The sequence below is a fragment of the Notolepis coatsorum genome (assembly GCF_963971535.1).
Source record: "Notolepis coatsorum genome assembly, chromosome: 12".
NCBI classification, from domain to species: domain Eukaryota; kingdom Metazoa; phylum Chordata; class Actinopteri; order Aulopiformes; family Paralepididae; genus Notolepis; species Notolepis coatsorum.
In genome coordinates this window covers 32,163,882-32,188,876 of record NC_140176.1, presented here as the reverse complement: position 1 = coordinate 32,188,876, position 24,995 = coordinate 32,163,882, and the positions used below count along the sequence as shown (strand labels likewise).

General features: G+C 43.8%; 1 protein-coding gene across 1 annotated transcript in view; it reads right to left on the bottom strand.

The window, feature by feature from the left end:
- dok6 (docking protein 6) overlaps window positions 1–24,995 on the bottom strand; it is a gene marked incomplete at both ends in the record, with an annotated part of 666,878 nt that overhangs the window by 503,523 nt on the left and 138,360 nt on the right. The window lies entirely within an intron of this gene.

Genomic DNA, 24,995 nt, shown 5'->3' with positions numbered 1-24,995 from the left:
TATGCGCCAATCGCGTGACAGCGGGTCTCCGTCATTACAGCGTCGTCTGCACGGAGAATTCCACTCCAAAACGCTTGTCTAAACGTAAAATTAAAAGTGAAACCGCAAGATGACTTTTGCGGTTTCTGTTCACAAAACGCTCGTCTAAACGGGGCCTAAGTCCTCATATACTGTATCTCGTTCTGTGTGTGTAGTGCCAGTGTCCTCATATACTGTACCTCTTTCTGTGTGTGTAGTGCCAGTGTCCTCATATACTGTACCTCTTTCTGTGTGTGTAGTGCCAGTGTCCTCATATACTGTATCTCTTTCTGTGTGTGTTGTCACTGTGTCCTCATATACTGTACCACTTTCTCACATGTATGCATTTTATTAGCATTTTGTACTTTAGTTTTGTATATTGTATATTTTGTATATTCTTTTTACTGGGGTGGCACACAGTGGGTGATGAAAGAACCAACCCCCACCCCACACCACAAGGAGGCCCCAGAGAGACACTCAATAATAATAGTATAACATACTTATTTACACGTAACTTGACTAATCACACTTGATGTTTCAGGAATTCTATTACAAAATTACAATAAATTACAGATCAATTCTATCACAATATTACAATGAGGGCTGGTTGATATGGACAGAATGATGTGTCCATATGTGCAAATCAGCTGGCCCCGGTGTTCACAACTATATTCAATCTATCCCTGGCTGTGTCTGTGGTCCCTGTCTGCTTCAAGGTGTCCACTATAATCCCTGTACCAAAAAACTCCTCCCCAGCAGGCCTAAATGACTACAGACCGGTGGCATTCACCTCTGGTCATGAAATGCTTTGAGAGGCTGGTCAAGCATCACATCTGTGCCTCCCTAGTAACATGGACCCACTGCAGTTTGCATATAGAACAAACAGGTCCACTGACGACGCCGTCTCCCAGGTACTACACAACACCCTCTCTCACCTTGACAGTCAGAAGGGGGTCTATGTGAGATTGCTGTTCATTGACTATAGTTCAGCATTCAACACCATAGTCGCCACCAGACTGGTTGACAAGCTGATCGATCTGGGTCTGAGCTCCGCCATGAGCGCCTGGATCCTGGACTTTCTGAGTGACAGGCCCCAGGCGGTCAGGGTGGGGGAGTCACACAAACACACACACATCTTTATTTTTTTTATACTTCTTATTGTTTATCTTATTCCTTTCTTAACCTTGTCTTTTAACTGCCTTGCTTACTGGGCATACTCACTATAACTGCACCCTGTGTGCCACTGTTTTATATTTCATACGTTTACATTGTTTGTCTTGTTTTTAACTCCACTGACACTTTTGCCAAGATCATTGTTTTAATCTTGACTGTTCTGTTTTTATGCCCTGTAAGGTGACCTTGGGTGTTTTGAAAGGCGCCTCCAAATAAAATGTATCATTATTATTATTATACCTCTGGCACAATCACCCTGAGTATCGGGTCTCCCCAGGGCTGTGTTCTAAGCCCCCTGCTGTATTCACACATGACTGTTTGGCCAGGTTCAGCTCCAACTCCATAGTGAAGTTTGCTGACGACACGGTGGTGGTGGGGCTGATCTCTAACAACAACGAGAAGGCCTACTGGGAGGAGGTTGATGAACTGGCACACTGGTGCCGGGATAACAGCCTACTCCTGAACATTGGTAAAACCAAGGAGTTGATCGTGGATTTTAGGAGAAAACAGCAGGGGACACACACGCCACTGTGGATAAATGGGGCTATCGTGGACAGGGTGAGCAGTTTCAAGTACATGGGAGTCCACATCACAGAGGACCTGACATGGACAACACACATAGACTCTGTGGTAAAAAAGGCAAAACAGCACCTCTATCACCTGAGACAGTTAACCTCTTAAGCCCGGAGCCCTATTTTCTGAAAATCCGCCTAAAATACATACCTAAGTAAATGGAATATTGCTCCACTTCTACAAGTCCATTTGCATATTCTTGGTATCTAGGGACATCTATGGACCTCAGTGAATGTATTCCCAGTGTCCGAAATATTGTGACTAGTGGGAGGCTAAGTGGCAAGGCGCTCGCCACTAACGCAGGAGATGCTGGGTTCGAGCCCAGCTCTCGGCATTGCTACCAGCTTGGCTGGTCGTTCATACTAACACAATTGGCAGTGTTAGGGGTGGGAAAGCTGGTGGGTGGGGATCGGACGTTGTGGACAGCGACTCCTACAGGTCGGTTGGTCCGCCTGTACAGCAGAATCAGGAAGCAACGGGGGCAGCTTGAGCCTGCCACGCGTTACTCCTCGCCACTGAGAGATCGCGCTGTACAAGTGAAAAGATGCGACGGCTGCCTCCTCGTGTACCGGAGGGGACACGTGATGCAAGGCTTCGTCCACATTGCAGCCGACCAGTGGGAGGCATGGTCTAGCAACGTTCGAGACAGGGGAGGGGATAATTGGCGAGGCGAAATTGGGATGGGAGAAAAATAGAAAAAGGAGGAGAAAAAGTGGATCAAAAAAATTATAATATTGTGACTATTACTAGGCTTGCTTAAATTGTGATGAAACAAAGGAGAATATGAATTATGATTTTTCTTTGCATTTTTGACAGTGAATAACACCATGCTAATAATGACCAGACATGAAACTTCAGTACCTTCTTGAGATCATGTGTACAAAAAATCTAAGGAAATGAATAAAGGGAAGATGATTAAACAGATGGTTTTGTAGATACAGTACTGAATTCTCCCATCCGGACCAATGCAATTTGAAATATTATTATAGAATATAGAATAGCAGGCTTATAAATTACCTTATTAGGGCAAATTCGCACATTTATGGATTGTGCCAAATCTTATATTTCAAATGCCAGAGTTTAATTTGGATTTAGTATCACCAGGCATGCATAAGAACAGATAATGAAATCTACTGTATGTACAGTCGCTTTTTTTTTTTTTTTATCAGGGTGCCACCATTTTTTAACTAATTTCAAATCTAATTGTTGCTACATGCTAAAAAATAGGGAAGAGAAACTATTACGTTTTGTGGTTTATTATCCAGAGTAATAAGAGATATTAAAAATATACGTTAAAATTGTCCAAACTGGTCGACTTTCGCAAACTAAACAAGACCAAAACGAAAATGAAAATCTATCTAATAACACTTTAACCTATTGGTAAACTAACGTATTGATGATAATATACATTATAACTGCTGTTGTGACATGGTTATGATGTTTATACTTGAATACGTTTGAAAAATAAAACGATACTTTTGTCAAACAGTCTGGAGAGATTGATTTATGACGCAGATGGACCGCACGGGTGGAAGAGGTTATGGAAGTTCAGAGTATCGGGGAAGACTCCTTCTATTCCGGGGCTGTAGAGAGCATTCTGACTGGAAACATCACTGCCTGGTTTGGAAACAGCATGGCACAGGACAGGAAGGCCCTTCAGAGAGTGGTGCGCTCAGCAGAGTGTACTACGGGTATTACACTACCACCTCTGCAGGAGGTGCAAATCCAGAGCCTGCAGAATAATGAAACCACCACCCCAACAACAGCTTGTTCAAGCTGCTGCGGTCAGGCAAGCGCCTACGTACACACGCAACGAGAACAGAGAGACTACGGCTCAGCTTCTTCCCCCAGGTCATCAGAACACTGAACTCTCCACATACAAGTACATATGAGCACACACATACACACACACATGCTGCAATCGCTCACACACAAGCAGTCACTTTAAAACTAAATGGAAAGGACACTGTAACGGATCCCCGTATATTGAGTGGCTTATAAACGTACTGATGGTATAATCACTGTTTTATTTATCCTTTTACATCGTATTACATTTCCTTTTAAAACAATAACATTCCCACCGTAAGAGATATGGCCTCATACGGGTCCATTAAAACTTGTTGCGTATTCCTTCTCTCGCAATGCACTGTCAAACTGTCAACAAAAGCCCGTGACAGCGACCGGAAAACACTGCCTCGCGACATGGATTTACATAAATTAAAGTCACACACACACAGGCTTCTATCAATTCTTATAACAAAAAGGTCCTGGATATTCATATTATATATAAATGTAAATGTAAATATTCCATAAACACAAATATTACACAGGTAATTACTCAAAAAATAATAAACCATTCTTGGGGTTATTTACACTCCCACCAAATTATAATGTTTTTCTTTTTCTTTTTACTAAAAGTAAACCTTCAAAACATATAATTCAATTCAAAACAATATCACATGTTATCAATGCATAGTGCTTAAACAGCTTCTAGCAATAAAACCAATTTCTGGACAGGCCGCTCCACTATGGAGGGCCTGCCGTTGCGCTCTCCTTTGTGGTTCAGTCCCTTATCTCCAAGCAAGATCTTGACCCGTCTCACAAGTCCATCCTTGCCCTGAATGACTTCTGAGACGCTCCCAAGCCTCCATTGGCTTCGTGGCAAGGTGTCATCTTTGTCCATGACTACATCACCGACTTGCAGGTTCCTTTTAGTGTTATGCCAGCACTGTCTTGTCATGATGCTGTGGAGGTACTCCGTTTTCCATCTACTCCAAAATTGTTCTGTCAAGTATTGAATCTGACGCCATCTCTTTCGTCCATACAGATCCTCTCTTTCGAATTTGCCAGGTGGAGGCAAGGCTGCAGTGGATTTCATTGTGATCAGGTGGTTGGGAGTAAGTGGCTCTAAACTATTTGGGCTGTTTAGAGTATCGACCGTGAGTGGACGGCTGTTCACAATAGCCATGGTCTCATAAAAGAAGGTGCGCAATGACGCATCACTGAGCCTGCCAGGGGCGAGCAGCAGAGTGGCACTGAGGATGCTTCTCACAGTTCTTATTTGCCGTTCCCACACGCCTCCTGCATGGCTGGCATGAGGTGCATTCGTTACAAAGTCACACTGCTTTTCTGTGAGAAATGTGTTCAGTCTGTCTGTGTCCAACTCTTTCAAAGCAGCATTCAGTTCGTTTTTTGCACCCATGAAATTTGTGCCTTGGTCGCATTTAATTTGTCGCACAGCACCTCTTAATGCAATGAAGCATCTCAGTCCATTAATGAAAGTGTCTGTGGACAAGTCTTCCAGCATCTCAATGTGAATGGCTCTAGAGCAGAAGCAGGTGAAGAGCAACCCATACCTTTTCTCTTGTTTTCTTCCTTGCTTTGTCAAAAAGGGGCCAAAACAGTCCATCCCACAGTATGTGAACGGTGGCGTGGGTTCTGTTCGTTCAACAGGCAAGTCACTCATCCGTTGGCCTTCAACAGGCCTTCTCAGCCTTCGACATGTCACACAGTGACGGATGTAGGTTGCGACAGCTCTGCTCAGTCCACAGATCCAATAGCCACTGGACCTAATTTCATTGATGGTGAAGCCTTTACCCTGATGTTTCACTCTTTCATGATGATGGGCGATGATCAGATTTGTCATGTGATATCTCTGAGGAATGACAGTTGGGTGTTTGAATGTGCTCTGGAAAGATGAACGGCTGAGCCTGCCTCCGACCTTAAGCACACCCTCTGTGTCCAGGAAAGGGTCTAGGTGGTGCAGCTTGCTGTGTCTTGGTAGCCGATATCCTTTGCTTAGTAGCTTTATCTCATCTCCGTATGCTTGGCTTTGTATGTCCTTGATGATGAGTCTCTCTGAACTTTGTCTTTCATCAACTGTTGAGAGGTCACATGATTTGACTTTTCTTGCACGCCGCAGGAGATGCGCCACTGCCTTGATGGCCTGAGACCAGGATGAAAACTTGTTCAGTCGGTCTACAAGGCTGACATGTTCTGAGCTCTTTGTCTGAAAGGTCTGAGCCTTTTTGACTTCTGGGTCACCGACGGGTAGTTCTGACGGCACCTCGGTTGGCATTTCTATCTCCTTTTTCCATAGAAAGCTAGGGCCAGTGAACCAATCAGAAGAGAGCAGCTCCTCTACTGTTTTCCCCCTGGATGCATAGTCTGCTGGGTTTTCATCAGTAGGTACGTGAAACCACTGCTTGGGGTCTGAGTCATGACGGATTTTCTGCACCCTGTTTGCCACAAAGGTGTGAAAGCGGCGAGCTTCATTATTAATGTAGCCTAACACAACCTTTGAATCCGTCCAAAAGAACTCTTCTACATTACAGTATCCTAATTCTTCTTTGAGCATATTGCTCACAGTGACTGAGACAACTGCTGCGGTAAGTTCTAACCTGGGTATTGTTGTGACCTTCAGCGGCGAGACGCGCGCTTTCCCCATAAGAAGAGCACAGTGAATGTTTCCTCTTTCATTCTTCAGTCTCATGTAAGTGCATTGGCCATAGCCTGTGGTGCTGGCGTCTGAGAAATGATGTAGTTGTGTTTTGATCACCTTTCCAAAGCCAGCTGGCTGGTAGCAGCGAGCTACGTGTATCCTTTCCATATTAGCAAGGTCATCTTTCCATTTCTCCCACCGTGGCTTCAGTTGCTCTGGAATCGGGTCATCCCATCCTGTTCCTTGATGGCACATTTCCTGGAGAATCTTCTTTCCATTGAGGACGTAGGGAGCTACGAAGCCCAGCGGGTCGTATATGGAGGCGACAGATGACAGGATGCCACGCCGTGTCGCTGGCTGGTTCTTTGATGTGACTTTAAAGGTGAAACAGTCACTCTCGACATTCCAGTTTATTCCCAATGCTCTTTCTAGGGCTGTCGTTGAATGTGAGATTCTTTGCCTTAATGTCTGTGGCGAGTTCTGTTGAGGGAATGCTCTGGAGAACAGCACAGTTGTTTGACACAAATTTGTGGAGGCGTAAACCTCTCTCTGCACACAGCTCACGTGCCTCTTTTGCCATTTGAATGGCCTTTTCAACAGACTCAACACTGGCAACACCGTCGTCTACATAAAAGTCTCTGGTAATGAACTGAGACCCTAATGGGTGTGTGTGACTGTGTTCTTTGGCGAGCTGCTTCAATCCGTAGTTTGCACACCCTGGTGAAGATACAGCTCCAAAAAGATGGACCTTCATCCTGTATTCTTGAGGTGGGGTGCTTAGGTTGCCGTTCTCTCACCAAAGGAAGCGTAGATAGTCACGGTCCCTCTCTGAGACGTGAAACTGATGAAACATCTTTTCTATGTCACACATCAGTGCAATGCCATGCTGACGGAAACGAATCAGTACACCTGTGAGATTGTTGATCATGTCTGGGCCTGCGAGAAGGTGTTCATTTAGGCTACTTCCCTTGTACTTTGCCGAGCAGTCGAACACTACTCTCAGCTGCTCAGGCTTTTGGGGGTGATATACACCATGGTGAGGCATGTACCATTTTTCTCCATTGGTGCCTTCAGTACGTACCTCCTCTACGTCACCCCTGTCGATGATGTCCTTCATGTAGTTGGTGTAGTCCTTCTTGTAACTTTCATTTCCATCGAACTTCCTTTTCAGGTGACTGAGCCTCACAGCAGCAAGTTGCTTGTTATCTGGTAAGCATGGCCTCTCTCTGAAGGGGAGTGGCATCTCGTAATGTCCATGTTCGTTTATCTTTATGTTTTCCTTCAATTTGTCTAGAAAGATCAAATCCTCTTGAGAGACCATTTTGTCGTTTCCCTGCGTGTCTCTGAAATCCGTTTCAAGGATTCTGATTGCATCCATTGGAGTCACTGCAGGCATCTCCTTCACGGTTACTCTGTGACAGTGACCGGTTGACAGTTGTGGAGAGTGTGGTGTTGAACAGCCAACAATACTCCACCCTAAGTCTGTGAGAATGGCAAAGGGTTCATCATCTGTTCCTGTTATGACCCGCCTGGGTACAAGACTTCTTGGACAATTGTAGCCTATCAGTAGCCCCACTTCACAACTGAGGAGAGGCGGTATTTGGTCTGCGATCGCTGTGAGGTGGTGCCATCTTTTGGCCTTTTCGTGTGTTGGTATGTGTTCTCTATTTACAGGTATGCAGTCTTTGGTGTAAGCAGGAGGCAGATTGATGTGCTCAATGGAGTTGAATCCTCTCACACGCAGGCCAGATGTCCGCTCACTTTTAAAGACCATATTTTCACCCATCATGGTAGTGAGTTTCAGTTTGACTGGGCAAGTAGTCAGCTGTAGTTCTTTACATAGATCTTGCTCGATGAATGTTGTGTCGCTTTGTGTATCTAACAGAGCGTACACAAGTTTTTCTGTGGATGGATTCTCATCTTTAGACACCCACACCGGCACGATCATGGAGCTGTTTTCTGACTGACCTTGACTGGTGACGTTGAGGGACAGAGCAGGTGTTGGTTCCATTTCACTGCGTCGTGATGAATTCTCCCTTTTTGCTCTTTCATTGTAGCTGTCATTGTGAAGACAGGTGGGATGTCGTCCTTTGCATGAGTCACATGTGTGGCGATGCCGGCACTCCTTAGCGCTGTGACCAGGCTTAAGACATCCATAACACAGTCTTTTCTCTTTGACGTACGTCCTCCTGTGTTCCAGTTGCATTTTCATGAAGTCTGGACATTTGCAAAGCTGGTGACTGATATCCTGACATAGTATGCAAGGGGTCTTGATCCTTTCTTTTGTTGTTGTCTGTTGATTATTTTCCACCACTGTTTGTGTGTTGAAAGCGCTAGCTTTGTTTCCTTTGCTTACCCTTGTGTTCAGTCTGTCTTGATTGGATTCAGCTGAATGGAGAGCAAAGAAGGAGGTGATTGGATTGCAGGCAGTTTCAGCCTCCATAGACATGAACTTGGCGAAGTCTTCAAAGCTGGGAAAATCCTTTCCCTCCCTGAGACGCGCTGTCACCTGCCGGTTCCAACTTGAGGCCATCCACTCTGGCAGCTTCCGTATTAACTTTTGATTTTCCTCACAGTCGTTTAGGATATTTAAACCCTTTACATGGGGCATGGCCTGCACACAGGCGTTTAAGTAATCTGAGAAGGTCCTCAGCCCTTCCGCATCCTTATGCTGTATTTTTGGCCAGGTGGATAGCTTTTCTCTAAAGGCCCTTTGAATGATGAAAGGTTGGCCGTACCTCTGGTTGAGCTTGCTCCAAGCGTCACCGTACGCTTCGCTGTCGCTGCGATAGAATGTCCCTTCTAGGCATTTGTTAGCTGCGCCACCTATATATCTCTTGAGGTAGTGCAGCTTGTCGGCAGGGGAAATGTTTTTACCATCTATGAGAGACATAAATGAAGACTTCCATTCAACAAAGTCAATTGGATTGCCATTAAACACGGTAGGCTCCGGCATTGGAAGTCTGTTGATAGCAATGCTGTCCTGGATAGCCTGTGCTAGGCAAATTACATCAACAGGAGGAGATGGAGGGGCAGCTATGCGAGGGTGCATTGTTGCAGGGGGATTGGAGCTGAATGGCAGAGAGACATGGGCAAACCGAACATCAGACTCCTCTTTCACTTCTCTGTCGTAAACTTCAAATCTTGCTTGGGCAGCCTTTAAGTCTTTTTCAACTTGTAATCTTTCCAATTCTGCCTTGTGTTCATCCAATTCCTTCCTGTGTTCTTCCTCTAAAGCTCTGATTTTTTCCTTTTGTCTCTTTTCCTCCAATAGCATCTTATATTCAGCCTCCTTTGCAGCTAACTCTGCCGCTGCTTCTGCTCGCTTGACTGTAACATTTGAGTGTGTGGAATAATGACTCACAGACAGTTCTGAAGCAGAGGAACTAAAAATGGACCGGGCATAGTGAGGCTTACTTAGCTCACGCAAGCGCTGTCCTTCATGTTCTGCATCGTATTCTCCATTTACACCAGTCAGTCTCTCATTCAGTATTTTGACAATGTCACTCGTTACTGCTGCACAAGCATCAACTTTGCGCCTTAGCTCAGTGTCAGGCGTGCCGTGGACTCTCAGTTCATCATATAATTTCATGATGTCAAATTTCCTTTTTTCCAAATTGTCTGCAAGGTGTGCTAATTGATTATCTGTTTTGTCAGATTTTAGGTCTTGCCGCGTTTCACGTGCTTGGGCTTTCCACTGTTCATAAAGACTAAAAAGTCTCTTTTCCCGTTTGTTCTGTTCATCTTCACGGTAAACTAGCATTTTTTCCGTTGGGATTCGCACTCTTTCTGACAGCCTAACTAAATCTGCATCATTATCTTCCTCATAATCAGCAAGATTTGTTTTGTTTTGCAATGTTCCTTTTTTTTTTGTCTGACAGCTTGTTCTGTTTCTGTTTCCTTGTCGCGCAAAATAGCACCAGATCCATCCATTGTTTTGTTTTGCAATGTCCCTTTTTTTTCTTGTCTGACAGCTTGTTCTGTTTCTGTTTCCTTGTCGCGCAAAATAGCACCAGATCCATCCATTGTTTTGTTTTGCAATGTCCCTTTTTTTTCTTGTCTGACAGCTTGTTCTGTGTCTGTTTCCTTGTCGCGCAAAATAGCATCAGATCCATCCATTGTTTTGACTTTTTCCGTTGCTCCCTTTATCACAACCGCTTCAACTCAACGCTGCTCATATCCCTTTTGTCCGTAAGAGTAGTCCTGTCCATCCATAAAAGTGTTCCTTTAGATCCGTAATGTACCTTTATTCATGGAGGTCGTCCTTTTTCGTTGTAATCTCCGTTAAAGAGTAGACGGTTAGTTGTAATCTCGTTAGAGAGCAGACAGTTGATTGCCGGTTGGAGAGGTGAATCTCTTACTGTAACGGATCCCCGTATATTGAGTGGCTTATAAACGTACTGATGGTATAATCACTGTTTTATTTATCCTTTTACATCGTATTACATTTCCTTTTAAAACAATAACATTCCCACCGTAAGAGATATGGCCTCATACGGGTCCATTAAAACTTGTTGCGTATTCCTTCTCTCGCAATGCACTGTCAAACTGTCAACAAAAGCCTGTGACAGCGACCGGAAAACACTGCCTCGCGACATGGATTTACATAAATTAAAGTCACACACACACAGGCTTCTATCAATTCTAATAACAAAAAGGTCCTGGATATTCATATTATATATAAATGTAAATGTAAATATTCCATAAACACAAATATTACACAGGTAATTACTCAAAAAATAATAAACCATTCTTGGGGTTATTTACAGACACTTTAAAGGAACAAGAAAAATAAAGGTCCCTTTAAGGAAAGAACCGATGTGGTTCTTATATAGTATAGTTTAGATATAGCAAGTATAGCATAGGGATATAGAGTTAAAACTGTATATTGTATAGTAGTGTACATAGGACCCAGTGCCTTAAACCCGTAGCTAACAATCTCAGGAATTTAGCATGTCTATTTTATCATGCCCTTTTTATTATTTTATTATTGTATTATTGCACAATCGAAGCGGGCATGGCCACCCGCATTTCACTGTATGCCCTGGTATGTATGTGACAAATAAAACTCTTGAATCTTGAATCTTGAATCAGAATAATGCAATCATGACACGTTTAATTTAACAGTATTTGGTTTTTACTGTAGGTGCGACCAGCAGCTCTATACAGCTCGCTGTTGGTTGAGTTTTAAAGTGCATTTGCAAACCATTCCACACGTCGGGGTCAGAGAAGCTAAAAGCAGACTTTCCTACAATAATTCAGTGCAAACTCTGGGGACCTAAAGTGTGAGCCAGTCACCAGAGCGAGTGTGATAAGGTCCAGAGTTCCAGTCCAGTAATGAAGTGATGTAGGGTGGAAGATCATCAATAATGGCCTCATACAGAAACAGATGCCAGTGCAAGTCAAGGTCTCTGATGTCTTCTGCCTGAAGCCCAACATGTTTCATTGCGTCTACTTGTCTGATGAAAAGGACATGTCACCAACAAAGGCTGTGGTGAGGAGCGTCACAAAAACAAAACCTTAAATGAGCCCTGTATTCCATTACATGTTTAATAAGTGTTTACAGGCACAGCATGTACCTCCGGTCTGGAGGGATTCTGTGGTCGTCCCTGTTCCCAAATCCCGAAACTCTTAATGCCTTTAGACCGGTTGCTCTCACGTCAGTTTTAATGAAAACCTTTGAAAAAGCTGAGCATGCACTCAATCCCATTAGATTAGATTTGATTCAAATGCATTGTCATCATACAGCACAAGTACAGTACAACGGAAAGATGTTTGGCATCCAACCAGAGTGCAAATAAATTAGTACTACTGCTAATCAGATGTATGTACATAGTTGTAGTATTAATATGTATAGTGATACAGGTATAAAGACACTACGGTAGTAAATCATACTGGCCAGCAGTGTAACTAGTAAGAGTAGGTAAGGGATATGTACAGATATAAAAAGGATTATACTGTATGCAGGTACTTTATGTACAGACAGATATACATACTATATATAAATATATATACAGTAAGAATAAACTCCAACCAAGGCTGTGGTGAGGAGAGTGTTTAATACGTCTTTACTGGCACAGCATGTACCTATGGTCTGGAAGAAATCTGTGGTCGTCCCTGTTCCCAAATCCGGTTGCCACTGAAACTCTTAATGACTTTAGACTGGTTGCTCTCAATTTGAAGGAAAACCTTTGAAAAACTGAGCATGCACTTGATCCCATGCAGTGTGCTTATACTGCCCTGCAGAAGCTAACCGCAGTAACTACAAGTTTTTTCCAAATTGAATTATGAGTGAAATTGAAATTGTTTTATCTTATGACAACAAGTTCAAAATGGTATAAAAAAATTGCAATAACTACAAAATCACTGGATAGTCAAAGAACTTTAAACGTAAAGCCATTTTTCTGCAGTTAGCTTTTACAGGGCAGTGTAGTTACTACGGTTAGCTTCTACAGGGCAGTGTAGTTACTACGGTTAGCTTCTACAGGGCAGTGTAGTTACTGCGGTTAGCTTCTACTAGGGCAGTGTAGTTACTGTGGTTAGCTTCTACAGCACAGTGTAGTTACTGCGGTTAGCACCTGGAGGGGAACAGGTCTCATGCTAGACTTTTATTTGTTCTTTTATTGATCTGCTTTTAACACAATTCAACCCCATATTTAACTAGTAGCTTCAGAACAATGTGATTTAGGCTCCATTCACACTGCAGGCCTTAGTGCTCAATTCTGATTTATTGCTCAGAACTGATTTATTTGTTTGGCTGTTCACATTATATGTATATATATTTTAAAATGTGGCCAATATCAGATTCCAGTGTGAACTGGTCACGCTCCTGTTCAGGAGTAGGCTGTTATCCCGGCACCAGCGTGCCAGTTCATCAACCTCCTCCCGATAGGCCTTCTCGTCATTGTTAGAGATCAGCCCCACCACCACTGTGTCGTCCGCAAACTTCACTATGGAGTTGGAGCTGAACCTGGCCACACAGTCATGTGTGTACAGTGAATACAGCAGGGGGCTCAGAACGCAGCCCTGGGGGGACCTGATACTCAGGGTGATTTTGCTGGAGGTATGGCCCCCACCCTGACCGCGTGACCTGGGGCCTGTCACTTAGAAAGTCCAGGATCCAGGTGCTCATGGCGGAGCTCAGACCCAGATCGATCAGCTTGTCAACCAGTCTGGTGGGGACTATGGTGTTGAAAGCTGAACTATAGTCAATAAACAGCAATCTCACATAGACCCCTTTCTGTCTGTCAAGGTGAGATAGTGTGTTGTGTAGTACTTGGGAGACCGCATCGTCAGTGGAACTGTTTGTCTTATATGCGAACTGCAGTGTTTCGTATTCCTGTGATGGACAGCTGTCAATCACTGGACTCTGTGGTTAATTGCCCCTTGGTAGGGCAGGTGTGTGGGCTTGATTGCACCTGATTCAGTGCAGCTGTGCCTATGGTAGCTGAGTTTATTTATGTTTGACTCTCGCAGGGTTAGCTGCTTTCTCATTCCCTTTTGTGTTGGCTATCCTTCCGGTCAGGCTTTGTTATATTAAAGTGTAGTGTTGTTATCTGCCCTGTTCAGCATTTAACCTTTCTCTGTAGCCATTCTGGTTTTAGGCTACTGGCTTATTTAGCACTTTATTTTCTAGTAACTGAGCCTTTTATTGTAGTGTTTCTTTTCATGACAGTTTTCTTTTGTTTCCTTTTGAACTCTGACGTCATTAGTCCACTACTACACATAAACTCCCTTAGTGGAGGTTTATTGTTATTTAAGATATTTGTATGAACTGCATTATTTGGAGGTGCCTTTGTGGCTTTGCTTTTCTACAATACCTCTTTATTGAGTGTTGTCCTGTTTTTTGGACTTGATTTATTTTCTTAAATACACATTTTGAGGCTTCCACCTGTAAAGGTTGTTTGTCATTTACTTTTCCCCTTCTCCTTAATGTCTGCTTAGCAGTTTAGTGAACTGCTTATCTGCTTATTATCTGCTTGTGACCCAAACACCCGCAGCCCTCACAATGATTGTAATTGTATTACCTATATTTATGAATTTCTCCTATTACCCTGCCCATACCTGTACCTCCCCTCCCCCATGCTGCTATGGCGCCCGCATTTCCCAAAGGGGATCGATAAAGGAACATCTCATCTTATCTTACAAATTGTGAAGCTGTGTGTAAAAAATTGGCCCCTGGCGTTTTGTTTCCACATCGACAAAACCATGACGATCCTTTTATTTAATTTGTATCCATTTCTTTGGTGTCATGGTTTTGGAAAATCGATCTTTAAAGGAAGAGAAACTCTCGGAATGAAATCGTTAAAGGGTCTAGCGGGCTGATGTGAGTCACGGTTTAAACCCAGCGTCCCTGAATGCCAAGCGGCTACAGCGGATAACCAGCTCCGCTTTAACCGACGGCTCCCACCTGCCTGCACAGCGAATCCCAGCGCCTTCCTTCTGGACACAGCTTTATCGTCCCAAGGTGTAGAACAGAGCAGTGTATAAATAGCTTTGTTCCAGCAGCCACCACTGAGAGGAAGAAGACGTAGTAACATCGTAACCAGCAAATAATGCTGCATACTGTATATATATATATTTATTCTAACTGTATATCTATCCACAATCTGTACATACCTGCATATAATTCTTTTTACATATCTGTAGATACTATATCTATATCTGTACATATCCCTTACCTACTCTTACTAGTTATGCTGCTGGCCAGTATGACTTACCACCATAGTGTCTTTATACCTGTATTACTGTACATATTAATACTACAGCCCTGTACATACATCTTATTAGTACTAATTTATATATTTTATACCCAGTTTAATCTCCTGTACATTGTATATTACTATTGCACTTTACTGTTACATTTGCACCAGTGGCGGCCGCTGCACTCAGAGCGCTATCGCGTCTAGCCCGGGCCGAGAAATACGAAAAAATAAAAAAAATAAAAAAAACGTCACTTCCTGCTCAGGAAAACAAGTGTTTTTTTTATTTTAAATAATAACGTTATATTGTGCATTGGAAATACAAACATACTTAAAATGAGTAAATATTATTCATTTTAAACATGTTTATATTATTTATAGGGCTATAAAACAAAAAACAAAAAGATACTTTTTCTTGTTCTACTCTCATATAACCAGGCAGGGCCTGAAGGGGGGGCGGCGCCCTTGCGCCCCTAGTGGCAGAGCCGCCACTGATTTGCACTCTGGTTGGATGACAAACGTATTGCTGTATAATGCTGATGAATTTGTATCTAATCTAATCTAATCATTGACTATAGAAGTAACGTTTATTAATTATTACCTGCATTTTACCTAATTTAGTCTAGTGGTTATTTATTTTTAATGGTTTTCATTGTTATTTTTCTCCTTTTTAAGTCCTGATTATTGGAGCCTTGAGCACCTTTATCTTGTCATTGGACACCTTGTCTACAACTGCAAACCAGGTCTACCTACAGGCACAAATACAGTAACCTGAACCTTAGCCCCTCCTTCAGTAACAGACCGGGAACAACAGTTGTGATTAGAGGATCAAGAAAAAAGGGGGCGGGACTTAAGGTAGGTCAATTGTGAGGATAAGACGGACAGCTCCCTCAGATTTTGAAGGAAAAAAGAGATGATAGAGAAAATAAACTAAGGACAGGTTCTAAATGGAATAGTTTTACAGGCGGCTCGCTGCTCCTCTTAAACGCTGCTGTATAAGAGACTGGTAGAGACAGAGGTCCTTATCCACCATGGGTTCTTCTTCTCTGTGAGTGTCAAGGAAACTATAAAAGAAAGAAGGGTCATCACGTCACTGTGTAGCACGTGAACGCACATCGGTGTGGAAACTTTCAGTTCGGCCGACATTGAGTTGAACGGGATCAGCCGTCTCCTCGTTTATGAATATAAACAGGTTATTACATCAGTAACCCACTCCCCGCGTCCCCCTGACCGAGGGAGATATGCGGCTTACTGGGCTTACTGAACTTCAGGCAGGCTACTCTGTTACATTCACCTTCTTCATTACCCGCCCGGGACATGGCACCACTGTAACCCACCTGGATTCTAAACCCATGTGCCCTGCGTGAGACACCAAACATCTACCGGTCAGCCGAAGGGGAATCCCCCCCCTCCCTCCCCCCCCCCCCTTCTCCCGCCCTCCCTCCCTCCCTCCCCACCCTGACCGAGGGAGATTTTAGGCTTCAGGTTAAGCTACTCTGCTATACAAGTGACAGGAAGGTCAACGTCGGTCCCATCGGTGGTTAACCCTTTCACTGCCGCACAACCAAAACGGTTAACCCTTTCACTGCGACAATACACAGAAGGGTTAAGGCTGAGAGTCGGACACACCAGGATAATCCTCATCGTGTCTTAAGTAGCCAACTGATGGGACTGGGCCCTAGGCTCTGATACCCAAACCCCTGTCCAATCACTTTGAAATGAGCTCTGAGAGAGGGAGAGAGAGAGAGAGAGAGAGAGAGAGAGAGAGAGAGAGAGAGAGAGAGAGAGAGAGAGAGAGAGAGAGAGAGAGAGAGAGAACTCCATAATCTAAATTAATACACACTAATTATGTCTAATGATTCCAAATAAGAGTCTGCTGCAGTGGAAAGGAAATAGCGATGTTACAGCTCAGGCTTCCTATTTATAGGAACAGTGAAATTGAACTTTGGTCTAATTATCGGCTCTCATCATTTGGGGGTGGGAGAGCGAGGAGTGGGGGGGGGTTACTAATTGAAACGTGGTTGGAGTGCCAAGCCTCTTGTTACTGGTTCTGTTGTTGTGACAGACAGACAGACAGACAGACACACACACAGATGGACGGACGGACGGACGGACGGACGGACGGACGGACGGACGGACGGACGGACGGACGGACGGACGGACGGACGGACGGACGGACGGACGGACGGACGGACGGACGGACGGACGGACGGACGGACGGACGGACGGACGGACGGACGGACGGACAGACAGACAGACAGACAGACAGACAGACAGACAGACAGACAGACAGACAGACAGACAGACAGACAGACAGACAGACAGACAGACAGACAGACAGACAGACAGACAGACAGACAGACAGACAGACAGACAGACAGACAGACAGACAGACAGACAGACACACAGGCATGCTGGCAGGCAGGCAGACAGACAAAAAAAAACATACTGCAGCAGCGTGTATTCCTCTCTCCTGCTAACTTTTCGATCATCATCAATCACCATTATAATGCCGTTTTACTATTCTGGCCTGTTGCCCATCATTCTGTACCCGCATTGACATGTGTGAATAAACATCAGTAAGACCTGGTTCCTGGATGGAAGTGCATCACTAGTGGAGCCTGAAAGGTTATCAAGTCATATCAAGGAACTGGGAGAGAGAGTTCACCATCTAAAGTTCAGCTGATGATGACAGAAGAAACTTTGAGACCTTTTACCTTTTTAATGCGTCTCTGTTTTAACTGCTGGCTTCTCCAGTTCCTCTCCAACAGTCTACTGATTACAAGGAGAATGGGTGCTGGTGAAAGTAGTAGTCTATATCTCTCTCTCTCTCTCTCTCTCTCTCTCTCTCTCTCTCTCTCTCTCTCTCTCTCTCTCTCTCTCTCTCTCTCCCTCTCTCTCTCTCTCTCTCTCTCTCTCTCTCTCTCTCTCTCCCTCCATCTCTCCCTCCCACTCTTTCTAACTCTTTCTCCCTATATTTCCCCTCTCTCCCCCTCTCCTTCTCTCTCTTCCTCTCCCATCTATCTCCCTCCCACCCTCCCTCTCATTCACCCATCTCCCTCTCTCTTTCTCACCCCTCTCTCTCTCTCTCTCTCTCTCTCTCTCTCTCTCTCTCTCTCTCTCTCTCTCTCTCTCTCTCTCTCTCTCTCTCTCTATCCCACCCTCCATATCCCTCTCTCTCTTGCTCACCCCTCCCTCCCTCCGTCTCCCTCTATCTCTCTGTCTCTCTCTATCTGTCTCTCTCTGTCTCTGTCTCTGTCTCTCTCTCTTTCTCTCTCTCTCTCTCTCCCATCCTATATCTCATTCCCCCATCTCCCTCTCCCTCTCTCTTTCTCACCCCTCCCTCCCTATCTCTCTCTCTCTCTCTCTCTCTCTCTCTCTCTCTCTCTCTCTCTCTCTCTGTGCGCATGCGTGTGTTTGGAGACGGAGCGAGTTTGTGGGTGTGAGACTGCGGTACGAGTGAGTTTCTAACTTTTCTATTTATATATTGTGTTTCAAGTTGTGAATTAGACTGTACTTTATTTGACTGGTTGTGTGCATTTGGTGGTTTGGTAGCGTTGTGCGGAGTCAGTGTTTGCTTGGTCAGCTGTCCGCTGTCAGTGACATGGCTTTCGCCAAGCTGACCAGGATACATGGCTTTAAAGTATCGCAGACGTTTCCTTGCTCAGTTGAAGACTGTAGTCTGGCTGTTGCAAAGGAGGTAGGAGCTCCAAGTATTAAGTCTGCGGCGAGGATGAACGGCGGCATCGTTATCTTTGTAGACGATGTGGTTAAAGCAAATACTGTTATTATCAATGGTCTAGTTATAAATGACACGTTCGTGTCAGTGACACCGCTCGCAATGCCAGCGAAGAAGGTGACGTTGGTGAACGTTCCACCATTCATAAGTGATGAACTTATCCTGAGAGAACTTGCCAGATATGGAAAAATTGTATCTCCAATTAAAAAGATGTCATCAGGTTGCAAAGCACCTGAATTGCAACATGTGGTTTCGCATAGATGGCAGACGTTCATAATAATGAACAAACGCGAGCAGGAGCTGGATTTGAATTTTAAAGTGGTAATAGACGGGTTTGATTATGTTATTTATGCAACAACGCAGAATATGAAATTTTTTGGCTGTGGTAGAGCGGAGCATCTGAGAAAGTCTTGCCCAGGAGAGGGGCCTAGTACTGGGGAAAATGCTGGGAAGGGCACAACAAAAAATGTGAAAACAGCATGGGGGCTGAATCAAGATGGTGAGGGTGGTGGAGAATAGGGGAAGAGTGGTAGAGAGGCTTCTGAAAAGGTTAATGGAACAGACAGGAGTGATAAAAATGAGGAAGGCCCAGGGAGGGCAGGTGAAACAATACAAGGAAAAAATGGTGGAGATGAAAATGAGGGGGGGGGGGGGGGGGTCGTGGTGGAAGAGAATAATGAGAATGGAGGTGAAAATGGGGTGGATGGCGAAGATGGAGTTGATCTGCAAGGACAGGATGGAGGGGATTGTGATCTGCAAGGACACTATATTTAACCAGGAGGAAAGTAGACCTGTAGATGAAACAGGGTCAAAGGACACAGGTGGGGAGGTCAGAGTGGAGGAAGGAGTGGTAGTGGATGTTGACATGGAGGAGGAGGAGAACAAGCTGAAGGTCGTTCAGAAGAAAAGAAAGTCAACAGTTTGACAAGCTCTCAAGCTAAGAAAGCGGATGTGAAAATAGGAAATAATAAACAGAGTACGCAGGAGGGTACAGGGTCGGATGTAAGCTCTGGAGATGAGTCTGATGATTGGGGGAGTGATGCATCTTCAGATGCAAAAGCTAAATCTTCCTATGGAATGGCTGAAATGAAAATGTTTTTACAGATAACAAAAAACAGGAAAGGTGTAAAAGTAGGAAAGTTCTTTCCAGATAGGGAGATGTTCATTGTGTCAGCCAGGAATAATATGAAATGTAAAGGAGATGGACGTTTTTCTGACCAAGAAATATACAGGCTGAGGAAAATTGTACAAAAGGTTAAGCTGGACCTCGACAAAGAAGATGATGGAGAGGACTCAGTATAGTTTTGTTGTTTTGGTTACATGTTCACATGGGTGGTTTACTCTTTATTTCTAATGAGCAGTAGTTTTAGAGTGGCCACTTTAAATTTGAATGGAGCAAGAAGGGACATAAGGAAAATAGCTCTTTTATATGAAATGATCAAAGTGAAAATCATTGATGTCATGTTGGTGCAAGAAACGCATAGTGATATGTTAAATGAAACAGAATGGAAGACAGAATGGAAGGGCGAGGTGGTTTTAAGCTCCCTGACCTCAATGAGTGGGGGGATTGGCATTCTGTTCTCAAAACGTTTTGTACCATTATCTTATGAGATACAGTGGAAAGTGGAGGGGAGGCTAATGGTGGTAAAAGCCAAGTTTGAAAGACATACTATGGGTTTTATCAATATTTACGCACCCGTGGTTGGTTCAGATAGAGCATTTTTTTTATGATCTCAATGACACTCTGATGAGTTGTAATTCTGATGATTTTTTATTTCTGGGAGGTGATTTTAATTGCACTCAGAATAATTTTTTAGACAGGAATCACACTGAACCTCACAGAGAATCACAGAGGATTTTAAATCAACTTATAGAAACACATGATCTTGTAGATATTTGGAGAAGGCTACATGACAACAAAAGACAATATACTTGGGCTCATGTTAGAGAAAATGTCATTTCTCTAGCTAGGTTGGATAGGTTTTATTGTTTTAAGCATCATTGTGGAGTTGTTAGGATGTGTAAAATTATGCCTGTAGGTTTTACTGATCATTCGTTGGTTTTAAGTGATGTTTTTATTTCAAGGGTAAAACCTACGAGTGCATATTGGCACTTTAACTCTACATTACTGTGTGATGTAAATTTTAAGGAGACTTAAGTTTTTTTGAAAAGGTTTAGGGGTGAAAAATAGGATTTTATTTAATTAAAAAAGCATGCTTAAAGATCTGCTAGGCATAAAAGCACAGGGAGCATTGGTTCGGTCGAGGTTCCAAAGTGCTAATTTGATGGATGCGCCTTCCAGTTTTTTCTTCGGTATGGAAAGGAAAAATGGACATAGCCGATTTCTACACACTCTACGTACCGCTGAAGGACGAGAGTTAATAGAGGATGGAGAGATTCGACAGGAAGCAGTGAGGTTTTATTCACATTTGTATAAGAGTGAATATAAAGAGAATGAACCGCTGTTCTTTTTGCGAGGGTCTTCCGAAGATCTCTGATGAAGAGAATACCGGTCTCGGGGAACCTCTGGGTCTAAATGAACTGTACACAGCACTGCAGGGAATGGAGGGGGGGAAGCCCCTGGCATTGACGGACTGACCATTGAGTTTTATAAAGCTTTCTGGGAGGAGTTGGGTGAAGATCTGCTGGAGGTGCTCAATGAGAGTTTTGGGGACATGTCCTTGCCTTTGAGCTGCAGGAGAGCTGTGGTAACTTTGTTACCCAAAAAAGGAGATCTACAAGACATTAAGAACTGGAGGCCTGTTGCGATTCTCTGTTCGGATTACAAGCTCCTGTCGAAAGCCCTGGCCAACAGACTCAGGGAGGTGATGGGAGAACTCGTACATAAAGATCAAACATACTGTGTGCCTGGCAGGTCTATTATAGAATGTGTCTTTAATTAGGGATGTTTTGGATGTCTCTAGTTTGTTAGGCTTAGATGTTGGTCTTATTTCACTGGACCAAGAAAAAGCATTTGACAGGGTTGAGCACCTCTATCTTTGGAAGATTTTAGAGCGGTTTGGCCTCAACCCGGGTCTTATAGATAGGATCAAAGTTTTGTACCATGACATTGAGAGTGTATTGAAGATAAATGGGGGTTTGAGTGCTCCGTTCAGTGTGGAACGAGGGGTCCGGCAAGGGTGTCCATTGTCAGGAATGTTGTACGCTATATCCATTGAACCACTACTGCATAAGATACAGGCTGAAATCTGCTGTCTGTTTTTACCAGGTTTTAAAAATGCACAGATTTTATCTGCATATGCTGATGACGTTTTAATCCTGGTCACAAACCAAAAAGATGTTCATGTTCTAGGGAAATGTGTTAGTGATTTTAGTTTTTTAACAATGGCAAGGGTAAATTGGAGAAAAAGCGAAGCATTAGCAGTGGGGAGGTGGTCTGGTGGTTTACCAGTCTTATCAGGGGGCTTAGCATGGAAAAAGAGAGGTATCAAGTATCTGGGCATTTATTTAGGTGATGAGACAACAGTAAAAAAGAATTGGGAAGGGCTGATGTAAAAAATTAAAGGAAGATTAGATAAATGGAAGTGGTTGTTACCAAATATGTCCTTTAGAGGAAGAGTTTTGGTAATAAACAACCTGGTAGCTTCTGCATTATGGCATCGTTTAGCTTGTATGGAGCCACCTAGTGGATTGATAAAAAGCTTGCAAGCCATCTTAGTGGATTTTTTTTGGGACAGGTTACACTGGGTACCTCAAGCTGTTCTTTTTTTGCCTAAGGATGAGGGGGGGCAAGGGTTAATACACATAGAGAGTAGAATGGCAACCTTCCGTCTTCAGTTTGTAGAAAAATACCTCACATATGCAGGAAACATTCTTGTGTGGAGAGATGTTGTGAGTGTCATTTTAAGGAGGGTAAATGGGTTCGGTTTTGATGCAAAAAACTGAGCGCCCTCCAACCAAACAAGGCCACTGGCCATGACAATATCCCCTCCAAATTCCTCCGAGACTCAGCAGCCGCCATCACCCGAGTCATCACACACATAATAAACCTCTCCATAAAACAGGGACACGTACCCAAAGACTTCAAAATTGCGAGAGTAACCCCCCTGCACAAAAAGGTCAGCAAATTAGACCCAGGCAACTACCGCCCTGTTTCTATTCTTACCTCCATCTCGAAAGTCATGGAAAAAAAGAGTATACGAACAGGTCGAAAAGTACCTTGCGGAATAAATCTAATCTACGAATTCCAATCTGGCTTCAGAACATCCCACTCCACTGACACATGCCTTCTCTATTTGAACGACCACATCAAACAAGAGATGGACGCGGGCAAATACTGCAGCATGGTCATGCTGGACCTACAAAAGGCCTTCGACACTGTCAATCACTCCATTCTGATTGACAAGCTAAAAGCCATTGGTTTTGATAGTCTATCAGTGAGCTGGATGCAGGGAGCGAAATTAACTTTTTGACTCACCGGCCAGTGGTGGGTAGATGGGAAGAGTCTACCCGCCAAGCATATTTCTTACCTGCCAAATTTTTTTTGATTAAAAAAAAATATATATATATTTTATATACATTTTTTTTTAAATAAAATATATATTATATAATCATACTTGTAGTTGTATTATCTGCGAGACATCGCCACCACGCAATAAGTCAAAATGCTTGCTATCTGCAAACAGCTCCACTGTCTGTGTGTATACTTGAGTAGCCTCCAGCTCCAGCAAGGATTCTCCGGCCCTGCAGCTAGACCTTATATTCAGCTAGACCCTACATTCAGCATGCAAGGATTCTCCAGCGATGCAGCTGGACCTATTTATAACGTTACCGTTCTTTTGTCAAATCACATTCAACATGCCCTCAGCTAGAATACGCATTCAATCAATGTTATAAGACATTGATATCAGGAGCTATCTGTAGCTACTGCTAGCCCGGTAGATAACGTTAAGACAATTTAGTTTACTGGGACAGATGGATCAACGTGAGCTAGCTAAGCTAGCTAACGAGGGACCGGAGGTATTATGCACTCGAGTAGACTATTGCTGGAGCATTTGTTGATATATGCAGCTATCAGTAGCTAGCCAGCTAGATACCGTTAGACAATGCCTCGTCATGTATTAAACTAAAAGTGAATAGTTGACTGGGTCATTGTTTAAACAGTAACGTTAGCTCTTGGAGGTCCGATATAGACTAGAGCAGATGGAAGTAAACAAGCCAAATGATAGCTTCCGATTGGTCATTTGCTTTTTTTCTCATGAAACCAGTTACGTCACTCTACTGTGATTGGACCGTTGACTTGAGTGCGATGTGGGACTTGTAGTTTTTTAACGATCTCGCGGCGGAGAAAAAAAAGACGAGCGGCTATAATCTGTACTCGCACAAGAGTATCGTTATGAAGTTATGAACTACACGTCTACACGCCACACGGCGGGCAGCCCTCTAAGTGTCATGCGCCAAAGGTAAAAACAGCCCGCCCCTGGCGGGCGGCGGGCTTTAGTTTCGGTCCCTGGCTGGATGCAATCCTACCTGGAGGGGAGAGAACAGATGGTGGAGGTACACGGTACCCTATCCCCCTCCCTCCCAGTGAGCTGTGGTGTTCCACAAGGAAGCATACTAGGTCCGCTACTGTTCCTAATTTATGCAAATGACATGTCGTCAGCTTGTGACTGCAACTTGTTCCTGTTCGCGGACTACTCAGCCCTGCTGGTCTCTGACAAGAACAAGATACAGGTTGAAAAAACCCTCAGCTCGGAACTAGGCAAAATCTGCACCTGGCTCGCTGATAACAAATTATCATTACACCTGGGTAAAACAGAGTCCATTCTCTTCGCTTCAAATAACAAACTCAGCAAGACCGATGGCTTCTCAGTTACAACTAGATTCTTGTACCGGATCTCCTCTCTGGTAAACAAGAATACCCTGAAGACTCTGGCAGGAGCACTCATTCAAGGGTACTACGACTATGCTTGCACCTCATGGTACCAAAGCACCTCAAAGGCGCTAAAAACAAAATTACAAACATCACAAAACAAACTGGTCTGCTTACTGCTTGACCTTACTCCTAGAACCCACCTCACCCCTGCCCACAACCTAGGATGGCTTAGAGTAGATGACAGCAACTTGCAATGGGCCTGGTCTACAAGATACACTGCACAACTAAGGTACCCATGTACATGTCAAATGACTTCCCAAAGGTCAATGAATACCACGACCACAACACCAGAGGGAGCTCCACAAATCATGTGAAACCCAGATTCGGTTTCGCAATTATGCCACATGCCATCAATGTGGAACGCCCTACCCACAGCTGTAAAGGAATGTGAATCACTACCCACTTTCAAAATCACTCTCAAAGAGCACCTACGAGAGACTGCAATCCACAAAA